Here is a 10,236-nt window from a genome sequence, read left to right as displayed (position 1 = left end):
GTGGGATACTAGTGAAAATTCATTCTACGAATGGGTCATTTGGCTATGGAAAGGGAAGCAGAGGATTTGGTTCTCACAAAATCCGGTTTCAGTCTCTATGATGCTGGACCATGAAACGAAACAATGCAAAAATGTAGACTATTCAAGTAGATAAAATAATGATTGACTGACACTTCGGGGAAATGCAAGTGCAGATCTCACTTTTGGCCCTAACGGCCACTTTGCCCCATGCAAGTGATAATCTCATTTCTAAACCTAACTGGCACTTTGGGGTCATGCAAGCTCAGGACTTACATCTAGCCCTGACTGGCCCTTTGGGGGTCATACACATGCAAACCTCACATCTATCCCTGACTAAAACTTTGAGGCCATACAAGTAGAGAGCTCACTTCAAGTCCTGACTGGCACTTTGGGCTCATACAATCGCTGAACTCACTTTCAGCCCTGACCGGCACTTTGGGGCTGTACAAGTTCATAGCTCACTTCTAGCCCTGACTGCCACTTGTTTGATACACTTGTACTCATTTGTGTTCTTTTGATAGAATATTATTTAATACACCCTATATCCAAAAGCAGAAGAACAGAAAAAAGAACGGTCTGGGAGGCGCTGCTTGCGTAATGGATAAGAAAGGACCAAGGCTCGCACAGGACAGCATATTTTTTTATTTTTCACAATAAGAACTAAAAAATGTGTTGTACTGTACGAGCCTTGGTCCTTTCTTGTCCATTACGCAACCAGCGCCTCCTAGACCGTTCTTTTTTCTGTTCTTCCGCTATTGTCTGCCCGCTCCATTCAGGAGAGGATATTGGTCAGAATGCAGCAGCTTTCATCCACTTCATTATTTAGTTACTTGTAACTGATGTTACACTCAACTATACGTTTACCCATCAGGTCAGTACATCACTTTGGTGTGGTGGAGGGTAGACGCCAACTGATATACTACACTAAGGAAGCGCCCCCCTGTTCTTTTTCTCCTCCATGTTCCTCTATATCCAAAAGGCGTTTGTTCACATATTTTCCTTATTTTTCAAAAGGAAAATGCAAAGCACTCCCTCACCCCTACCCCATCCCACTCAGCTAGCACAGCATGAATGCTGGAATTTGTAGTGCGGAATCTTCCACTTGAACATCTGTTCGGAGCATCAAAAAAGAATCGACAAAATTGTGCAATGGTAGAAAAAAACAACAGCGATAAAATTTACGAATGTCCTTTTGTAGCAGATTCTTAGGTGTAAATGTTTGTTCTTTCATTCGGATCCTTACGCTACCGTATCCTCACGAATGTCTGGATCTGCCAGCTCTGCCTGAAATGCCGCTTTGTGATCTGGTGGAATTTGTCTGAAACCTGAAACTCGTTTCATTACATTTTGGCACAGACTCGGCTCCCTTTGGTCTTGACCCTGAATAAATTGCCCGACTACTACCAAGTTCGCTTCCACAAGACATTTGTGCACTAGCACATTCCTTTCTATCCCCCACCGAGATCTCTATTGGATCAAACTTTACCTACTGATGATCTTCACAGTAATTTGCCTTAATGCTATTCTCGCTGCTGCCAGGAACTAACTCTCTCCTTGTGCTGCGGAGTCGCTCCATCTGCTCTCCGTGTTAACAAAGACTGCATTGTGACCCCTTCAGCTGAATGTAACGTGCGCAAAGCTTTCTAGAAAAGGATCAGATATGTTTTTTTAATTAAAAAATGAAATATGCCGGCAATGTTTTTATTTACTCTATCAATCTATCGGTTTCGCGGCGAGGGGTTGGCTGGGGTGATCGGATTTCAGCAAGCGTGGGAGAAATGGCCAAGGCAAAGTACAATCGAAATGATAACTAGTGTTGCTCGCGAATATTCGCAATTCGAATATTATTCGCGAATATCGCATATTCGCGAATTCGCGAATTTTGCGAATATAGCGCTATATATTCGTAATTACGAATATTCGTTTTTTTTTTTTTTTTTTTTTTTTTTTCTTCACAGTACACATCACAGTGATCACCCCTCTCTGCTTCCAGCTTGTGTGGTGTAAAGAAGGCTCTAATACTACTGTGTGAGACTGGCGAGCGAAAATTCGTATATGCGAATTTTACCTTATGCTAATTTTCACATCTGTAAATTTTCGCATATGCGAATATTCGCATATGCGAAAATAAAACGAGGATATAACGAATATGCGAATATTCGCGAATATATGACGAATATTCGTCCATATATTCGCGAATATTCGCGAATTCGAATATGGCCTATGCCGCTCAACACTAATGATAACATTGCCCAATAAAAAGTGATAGCAGAGGCGAAATACTGTACTTACTGTTCAGTTTTAACTTTTGTGCGTTTTGTGCATTGAAAATATTTTTAGACAACAAGAAATACTGAAATACATTGGAAAAAGAAGTTTTCTCTTCATTGTGTTTTAGGGTAAATGTTGAAAATGTTTTCGAAAATGATAATGGTCAAATGCTAATTTGACACAAATACTATTTATTGGTATATACTGTATCAAGAGCTATCAGTCTTAAAGGTATATATAGAGCATTATTAGGCTTTGTTCACACTAGCAGTATGACATCCATTGGATCTAAGTGGTGAATGGCAGGAGTGTTTTACCCTCCTTATCAAAATTTAAAGGGGTTGCCGGGCAGAGACATCTTATCATTAGTGTTGAGCGGCATAGGCCATATTCGAATTCGCGAATATTCGCGAATATATGGATGAATATTCGTCATATATTCGCAAATATTCGCATATTCGTTATATCCCCGTACGTGCATGCGAAAATTTAGCATATGTGGAAATTCGCATATGCGAAAATTAGCATATGCTAAGCGGGCGCCCCCACGATCAGATATCTTATCCCCTATCCTATGGATAGGGCATAAGATGTCTATGGCCAGAATACCCCTTTAGCAGACTCCTAATAGTGTTGAGCGGCATAGGCTATATTCGAATTCGCGATATTTCGCGAATATATGGACGAATATTCGCCATATATTCGCTAAATTAGCATATTTGTAATATGCGCGTTTATTTTCGCATATACGATTATTCGCATATGCGAAAAGTAACATATACGAAAATTCGCGTATGAGAAAATCAGCATATGCGAAGATTAGTATGAGCAAAAGATTCGCATATGCGAAAAGTAGCATAAGCTAAATTCCACATGAGAAAATAAGTACATACGAAAATTAGCATATGCGAAAATTCGTGTATACAAAATTTCACATGTGAGAAAATTTGCATATGCGAAAATTAGCATAAGCAAAAATTCGTATATGCGAAAATTAGGATATGCGAAAATTTGAACGCCATTCTCACACAGTAGTATTAGAGCCTTCTTTACACCACACAAGCTGGAAGCAGAGAGGGATGATCACTGTGATGTTCACTGTGGAAAAAAAAAACAAAGACGAATATTCGTAATTACGAATATATAGTGCTATATTCGCGAATTCGTGAATAAAATTCGCGTTGTGAATATTCGCGAGCAGCACTAACTCCTAATAGAAGCTCATAGTACAAGTGTGAACAGAGCCCTAGTGTTCCAGCAGGAGGCTACATTACGCATGGGAGGTGTGGGTGTGGAGGGTGCAAACCCTAAAGCAGGGGGACACCACCAAGTAAGAAGTAATTATCACGGGATGGTATCACCCATAGGACACCTTGCTTGCTGCCCAGAACTTAAAACCGGCAAGGAGAACGAAAAACATAATCTTCATCGCAATGGGGGAGATTTATGAAAACCTGTCCAGAGGAAAAGTTGCTGAGTTGCCCATAGCAACCAATCAGATCGCTTCTTTCATTTTTGAAAAGGCCTCTGCAAAATGAAAGCAGCAATCTGATTGGTTGCTATGGGCAACTCAGCAACATTTCCTCCTGACAGGTTTTGATAAATCTCCCCCATTGTGTAATTGCCGGCAGGGAAGTAAAACCTCTGAGGGATCCACAGCGGTGGTGTTAAAATATACAAGTTCTTATGTATGTGGCCTATACTCTGCAAGTGTGTAGAAAATCTGTGTAAACCCCTAACACCACTGCGGCAGCTACTTCATGCTGACCTGTCACAATCAGTGCGCTGCAGATACTGTTTCCCAACCAGGGTGCCTCCAGCTGTTGCAAAAATACAACTCCCAGCATGCCCGGAATTGTAATTTTGCAACAGCTGGAGACACCATGGTTGGGAAACACTGTTCTGGGCAGACGTTCTGCAAACTGCGGGCACCAGCATAACATGACGGCGCTAAGACCGCTCGGAAGTGTGCTGTCTCAATAGACGGCAATGCATTTCCGTGCAGACTCATTGCAGAAACATTGTACATGCAGACATTTGTGGATGCCGAAATCAGGATTTTTGCACCAGAAACATGCCATTTGCACAGTACAGATAAATCCCGGAAATGCTGCCGTGTGAACATAGCCTAACACATTTTTTATAAAACACAATATTAAATGGGTTATCCAGGAAAAAACTTACATGTATATATATATATATATATATATATATATATATATATATATATATATATATATATATATATATATATATATATATATTTATAAAATGGCTCCAGAAAGTTAAACAGATTTGTAAATTACTTCTATTAAAAAATCTTAATTCTTTCAGTACTTATGAGCTGCTGAAGTTGAGTTGTTCTTTTCTGTCTAAGTGCTCTCTGATGACACATGTGTTTGGGTACCGCCCAGTTTAGAAGCAAATCCCCATAGCAAACCTCTTCTACTCTGTGCAGTTCCCGAGACAAGCAGAGATGTCAGCAGAGAGCACTGTTGCCAGACAGAAAACAACAACTCAACTTCAGCATCTGATAATTATTGAAAGGATTTTAACAGAAGTAATTTACAAATCTGTTTAACTTTCTGGAGCCACTTGATATAAAAAAAAAAAAAAAAAAAAAAGTTTTTTCCTGGAATACCCCTTTAATATTAAAAGGATACTATGAACATAACTAACGCAGGGGAAAGGAGGAAATGTTTATTACAGCCACCAATAATATTGTTGGTTCCCAGGTCCCCTGAATCATAATCTCCACCGTGGGTCAGGGACTGAACTGAAGAAAATGGGCACTTCCCATAGTTATTTATATAAGTGTCCACATAACGATGCCAGACTGCCCAACACTGCCCAGGGCACTTTTAGGAGCAACATCAAAAGGGCAGGGGCTCAAGCCCCCTTTCTAGTCTACCTGTTCCTGCGTAGTGTTGAGCAGCATAGGCCATATTCGAATTCGCGAATATTCGCGAATATATGGACGAATATTCGTCATATATTCGCGAATATTCGCATATCCGTTATAATCTCGTTTTATTTTCGCATATGCGAACATTCGTGTATGCGAAAATACACATATGCGAAAATTAGTATATGCTAATTTTCGTATATGCGAATTTTCGCACGCCAGTCTCGCACAGTAGTATTAGAGCCTTCTTTACACCACACAAGCTGGAAGCAGAGAGGGGTGATCACTGTGATATGTACTGTGAAGAAAAAAAAAAAAACGAATATTCGTAATTACGAATATATAGCGCTATATTCGTGAAATTCGAATTGCGAATATTCGCGAGCAACACTATTCCTGCATACCGCTATATCATATCATTACAGGCTCATCTCCAGACCAGGTCATACCGCGATACTGACAACTAGAGATGAGCGAACTTACAGTAAATTCGATTCGTCACGAACTTCTCGGCTCGGCAGTTGATGACTTTTCCTGCATAAATTAGTTCAGCTTTCAGGTGCTCCGGTGGGCTGGAGACTCTTTCCTAGGACTGTACCCACCTTTTACAGCCCACCGGAGCTCCTGAAAGCTGAACTAATTTATGCAGGAAAAGTCATCAACTGCCGAGCTGAGAAGTTCGTGACGAATCGAATTTACTGTAAGTTCGCTCATCTCTACTGACAACAATGCAGAAGTATACATAATCCGCAAGTGGTATTCATTTTACCTTTTGCCTTGACAGTGTTCACAAAAGAATAGGTTCACCCAAGGTTGGTGGCTGCTGAAGAAGACAAAGCTGCATTTTCATTTTCTGTACAATGGCGCATGTGAAAACTACAACGGCTTCATGTGCACCGTATGGTGTCTTGGGGAGTGATTTTTCTAGTAAATAGTATCTCCATATCATGCTATAGGGGCCCTTGTCCTGGTTGGTCCCATTTAGTGATGAGCGGCATCGGCGATATTCAAATTCGCGATATTTTGTGAATATATAGACGGATATTTATCCTATATTCAAAAATTTCGCGTATTTGTTATATTCGCATATTCGAGGAAGAAAACAGTGAGGGGGTGGGCAACTTTACTATTGGTTGCTAGGGATGTTGTTGATAACCTCTGACAAGTGTATTTGCATCATTCTAATTGGCCCACAAATGAAAAGAAGGAATATGCGAATGTGCGCATATGCAAATGTGGTGAGCTTGTGGGGGTGTCGGGTATGTGGGGTGTAGCTGTGCAGTGATGAAAGGGTGCTGGTTTAACCCTTCACTGTCGTGACGCCAGGGTGAGGGCTCCTCTGTATATGCTTGTCCTATCGCCATCTGTCCTAAGAGCGATAGGGAGGAATAATAAATGAATGTCCACAACCGGAGGTTTCAGAAAACTGTCGGAACTTTTACTGCAGGTTTTATGCAGAATTAAACAGGAACAGTCTTTGTACAATAAGTGTCTATGAGGATCCTGACAGTTGGTTGTAACCTTGTGAGTTTTAAGCTCAGGAGATTTATATGCGCTGTTCCGCTGGATTTAGGGGATTGAGTTTAGGTCCAGCAGTCACGCAGACTTTAGTAGGGAGTTGTATTGTAACTCACGATTTGGTAAGTTGCGTTATTATCAGGCTTCGGCCTGGTCTTGTCTTTGAAAGTTGCACGGATCTCTCCTCTCTGCTAGTCTGGAACCCAAGAGCGACAATTGTCTGGCAACTCCCTTATATGGACAGGGGCTGGCCTTGAGCTCATTGATCAATACCATCTGTCATTCACTTTACACAAGGAATTATGGTCTAAACATGTGAACACACACATGACCTAGGAAGGTCCTTTAACATACCTTAACCCCTTAAGGACTCAGCGTTTTTCCGTTTTTGCATTTTCATTCTTTCCTCATCACCTTCCAAAAATCATAACGCTTTAAATTTTGCACCTAAAAATCCATATTATGGCTAATTTTTTGTGCCACCAATTCTACTTTGCAGTGACATTAGTCATTTTACCAAAAAATCCACTGCGAAACGGAAAAAAAAATCATTGTGCGACAAAATTGAAGAAAAAATTAAATTTTGTTAATTTTGGGGGCCTCCATTTCTACGCAGCGCATTTTTCGGTAAAAATAACACCTTATATTTATTCTGTAGGTCCATACAGTTAAAATGATCCCCTACTTATATAGGTTGGATATTGTCGTATTTCGGAAAAAAATCATAACTACATGCAGGAAAATTTGTATGTTAAAAATTCTCATCCTCTAACCCCTATAACTTCTTTTTTCCACGTACGGGCCGGTATGAGGGATCATTTTTTGCGCCGTGTTCTGAAGTTTTTATCGGTACCATGTTTGTATTGATCGGACTTTTTGATCGCTTTTTATTCATTTTTTCATGAAATAAAAAGTGACCAAAAATACACTATTTTGGACTTTGGAATTTTTTTGCCGTTTTTGCCATTGACCGTGTGATTTAATTAACGATATATTTTTATAGTTCGGACATTTTCGCACCCGGCGATACCACATTTATTTTTATTTTTATTTACACAGTTTTTTTTTTTTTTATGGGAAAAGGGGGGTTAATTGACCTTTGTTAACTTTTTTTTTGCAGTGTTCTAGCTCCCATAGGGACCTATAACACTGCACACACTGATCTCCTATGCTGATCCCTGCAAAGCTTTGCAGAGATCAGTCAGATAAGCGGTCGGTTGCTCAAGCCTGTAGCTCAGGCTTGGAGCAATCAATCGACGATCGGATGCCACGGAGAGAGGTAAGGAGACCTCCGCCTGCATCCCAGCTGATCGGAACATCGCGATTTTATCGCGATGTCCCGATCAGCCCGACTGAGCTGCCGAGAACGGTTTACTTTCGTTTTCAGACGCGGCAATCAATTTTGATCGCCGCGTCTGAAGGGTTAATAGCGCGCCCCACTTCAATCAGTGCCGCGCGCTATTAGCCACGGGTCCCGGCTGTTGTTAGAGGCCGCGCGGCGTGGCCCCGCGTTATAGATCGTAGCGGACTCATGACGTAGCAGTACGTCCTGAGTCCTTAAGGGGTTAAGAGAATTAACATTAGTCACTAGTGTTGAGCGGCATAGGCCATATTCGAATTCACAATATTTCACGAATATATGGACGAGTATTCGTCATATATTCGAAAAATTAGCATATCAGCGTTTTATTTTCGCATTAACGAAAAATAGCTTAAGCAAAAAATCGCAAATGCAAAAATTTTAATAAGAAAAAAATCTCAAATGCGAAAATTCGCAACTGCGAAACTTTGTAAATGCAAAAATGAGCATATACGAAAATTAGTATATGCAAAAATTAGCATAAGCGAAAATTCGCAAATGCGAAAATTTGTATATGTAAAAATTAGCATAAGCGAAAAATTCGCAAATGCGAAAATTAGTATATGAAAAAAATAAATAGCATAAGCGAAAATTAGCATATGCGAAAATTAGCATAAGCGAAGATTCGCAAATGCGAAAATAAGCACCAGTCTCACACAGTAGTATTGCAGCCTTCTTTACACCACACAAGCTGGAAGCAGAGAGGGATGATCACTGTGATGTGTACTGTGAAGAAAAAAAAAACGAATATTCATAATTACCAATATATAGTGCAATATTCGCGAATAAAATTTGCATTGCGAATATTCGTGAGCAACACTATTAGTCACATGACTTAAGGTCCTGCGACACTATATACACAATTAAATATACATGCAAACATCACAAAATTGAAGAAGGAAGAGGTGACTAGGGGCTATCCCACCAGGAGGACCCCACTGGAACGAAGTAACTCTGACTTTGGGGACCACCATACAAGGAACATTATACCATACGGTACCGGGACACCACACAAACAAAAAGCAAATATTCGTAATTTCGAATATGTAGCGAATATATTGTCATTATTCGCGAATTTGTGATAAAAATTTGAAATGCGAATACTCGCGCCCAACACTAGTCCCATTCCTTTCTCTATTGTTATGAAACTCTGGACACAACTGGCCCACAGGATCTTATATGGCATACTACAGCATATCCTTTTGGCTGGGGCTACACGGTGACTATGGTTTCTGGCAATTTTTTTGTTGCATTCGCAGTGAAATGTGTGGTGACCCAGTACAGAGTCACGTACTCCTGCCCATCCTGTGTGGCAGATGCTGCTCGATGTCCGTCATGGGTCCCCTCTCCTCAGAACTCTTAATATTGCACTTACTAATGTCATGTTACATAATAGTTAATATAACGGATTTTATATGCACTGTTACCTTAAATCTATGTTGCTAAGGAACCTATGTTGTTAAGGGGAGTATGAAAGGGGAACAGGTGACTTATCCACCCAATGGGATCTCTCTAAACTGTTCCCCTTATATAGTAAGGTCAGGGTTTAGTTCTTAGTCTTTGCTGAGGTACAGTGAAGAGAAGTCTGAGGAGTGTGTCTGGCGTTCCTCAAGGAGGCCTGAGGCCTAGTCCAGCAACCACGCGTCTACTGCAAGTTAACCCCTGAACCGTGGGTAAAAGTCAAAGCCTGACGGTAGGAACTAAACATATTGGGGATTCTGCTGGAGTCCAGTCCAAGTAGTCAGTCAAGTCAGTCTGTTAACAAGCGTGGGCTGCATCTGTCAATATACTTACAACTAGAAGTCCCAACAAGCTGATAAGCTTCCCTAAGTTCACCCTACATCTCTTTACTGCTAATCTGAGCTGTATGGACTTTAACTCCTTGTCTACCTCAGTAAAGCAAGCCAGTTAACCGTAACCTTGCGTCGGAGTGATTATTTTCCTCGTGCCTGGCACAGGTGAAGCTGGTCTACCTCGGGTGGTGTACAGGTCAACCACGCCCTGGCATCACGAACAGGTTAATACACACATTACCCCCGTCCGACACCACAAATGTCTAGAATAAAACATACATAGAAAAAAGGGGGCTTCGTAGAAAATATCAAAATGGTTCTCCTAATGGTTCTCCCACTGCCCCAAATTTCGGAATATTTTGTTCCGA

At 40.8% G+C, this 10,236-nt stretch overlaps 1 long non-coding RNA gene across 2 annotated transcripts in view; it reads left to right on the top strand.

Moving 5' to 3' along the window:
* Positions 1-9,652: 9,652 nt before the first annotated feature.
* Positions 9,653-10,236, top strand: part of LOC130282206 (uncharacterized) — a 38,660-nt gene continuing 38,076 nt past the window's right edge. For both annotated transcript variants that reach the window (XR_008846280.1, XR_008846279.1), the window contains exon 1: positions 9,653-9,768. This is a non-coding gene — a long non-coding RNA (uncharacterized LOC130282206). The remainder of the gene's footprint in view (positions 9,769-10,236) is intronic.

This window comes from Hyla sarda, chromosome 7 (assembly GCF_029499605.1).
Source record: "Hyla sarda isolate aHylSar1 chromosome 7, aHylSar1.hap1, whole genome shotgun sequence".
Lineage (NCBI taxonomy): Eukaryota > Metazoa > Chordata > Amphibia > Anura > Hylidae > Hyla > Hyla sarda.
The sequence above is the reverse complement of the archived record's forward strand: the minus strand, read 5'-3'. Positions and strand labels throughout refer to the sequence as shown.